This window comes from Lynx rufus, unplaced genomic scaffold (assembly GCF_022079265.1).
Source record: "Lynx rufus isolate CCGP_SWC_20201006 ecotype Redwood Valley unplaced genomic scaffold, mLynRuf1.p SCAF_9, whole genome shotgun sequence".
Lineage (NCBI taxonomy): Eukaryota > Metazoa > Chordata > Mammalia > Carnivora > Felidae > Lynx > Lynx rufus.
The window spans coordinates 8,898,489-8,900,382 of record NW_025814897.1 but is presented as its reverse complement, the minus strand read 5'-3'; the positions used below and the strand labels follow the sequence as shown (position 1 = coordinate 8,900,382).

Below are 1,894 nucleotides of genomic sequence, written 5' to 3'. Positions count from 1 at the left end.
ATGGTCAACTGGAATAGAGATCAGGTAGCCTTTTCTACAAACAGTGCTGGTGCATTTGGACATCTAAAGGCAAAAAATACAACAACCTAAATTTCACATGTTGTACAAAAAATTCAAAATTGATCGTGGAGTTAAATGTCAATTTTAAACCATAAAACCTTTAGTAAAAATAACAGGTGAAGATCTTTAGGATCTAGATGTAGGCATAAACTTCTTAGATTTGACATTAAAAGCATGATCTATAAAAGAAAAACATTGGACCTCATAAAAATAAAATAAAACAAACTGGACCTCCGCAGAATTAAAAACTTTTGCTCTGAAAGAACATGTGAAGAGGATATGAAGCTCTACCCTGGGAGAAAATGTTTGCAAGGCACATATTTGACAAAGTAGTAGGATCTAGAATATGTAAACTCAAAACTCAATAGTAAAAAAAACAAAAACAAAAACAACTTTTTTTTGAAGTCTAGTCTGGCCTATAAGGAGTTTGAAAGTTTTCCTCACAACAAGCAAAAAGGCTGAACAAAGAAAATCAACAAGTCTCCTCAGATCCATCAGAGAATGGACATTGAAGGTAAAACTGCTGCCCCCAAATTGAGAGAGGCAAGCAGATACAGAGAGGGACAGCACCCCAGAACAGAGGCCCAGAAGTAGAAACTTTTGCTGGAACCAGTACTGAGTAAGAAAAATTGTAATTGACATATTGTTGGAGGCTCAGCCTAAGACAAGTTTGAGAGTTAAAAGTTCCAGGGTGCCCATTCTTAGGAGACCGCCACACTTCTGTGAGTTTTACTGACAGGAGCCTTACCAAGTTCTCATGGTAAAGATCAGAAAAAGGATCTTTTGCACTGATGGAGTCAAGGTGGAAGAGTACACACGCCCTTGCCCTTGGCAACCTGGATGGTTGTGGTGGGGCCTTTACAATGGGTACCACAGGCGCCCATTGAATGATACCATTCAAGCAGTCAAAAGGTTTTTGCAATTCTGCAGTGGGAATAAACCACAGACTACAAGGCAGTTTGACAGCTTTTAGAACCAGGGCTCCGCAGTTGGGAGGTAGCTTTGCAGTTTCGGAGGTTTATTTTCCGTGATTGACGGCAGCATGGTTCAAGTCAGGGGGAAAGAGACCCCTGGAACTCCATCACAAGGGGTGCCTTAACGGAGCCATGCTGGCAGCAAGAAATGGACCAGTGGCATGGTTGGGTCAGCCACAATGGGTGGCATTCTCCTAGCATTAATTGAAGGAGCTGCCTTGTTGACAAGGTCTGCCTCTGCACAATTTCCCAATGGTCCTCAGTTTGCTGAAGACCCCTCTCAGTTGCCTTCAGCCCCGTTACCATCGTCACCTTTTGGAAATTATCAACAATATCAATACACTTTCTTTCCCAGGATTTCTGTAACAGAATGAACGGTAGTTCAAGAAGGAATTTGAGAAGATAAGTTACAGTCTGTTTTTAAACCATAGGTGAGATAGCTATGGCCAAATAGGCTATGAAAAGACACTTAGCTCTTTTTTTTTATTTAAAGGAACATGGGGAGGGGCAGATGTTAAAAGATAACACATTTATTTATTCTCACTTGAATTGCATTTGTGATTAAAATAGCTAATATCTTTAAAAGAAAATATAATAAATACTTAGAAGATGAAGGACCAAAGGGCAAACAGCAATGAAACCTGACCATCATTTCCTTGGGCCCATCTCCACCTGGTTTTGTGTGTTCTGTCAGTCAAACAATAAGAATCTACTGGAATTTGCTCTTTCAAAAGGAAGGAAGGAGGGAAGGGAAGCAAGGAAGGGAAGGAGAGGGAGGGAGGGAGGAAGGAAGGAAGGAATCAAGGAAGGAATTTCATGCTTCCAGCAAGGAGACAAGCAGCCATTTTGAAATATGCCTA

At 40.8% G+C, this 1,894-nt stretch overlaps 1 pseudogene; it reads left to right on the top strand.

The window, feature by feature from the left end:
• Positions 1–817: 817 nt before the first annotated feature.
• On the top strand, positions 818–1,408 carry LOC124505068 (mitochondrial import inner membrane translocase subunit Tim17-A-like; annotated as a pseudogene).
• The last annotated feature ends 486 nt before the right edge of the window (positions 1,409–1,894 follow it).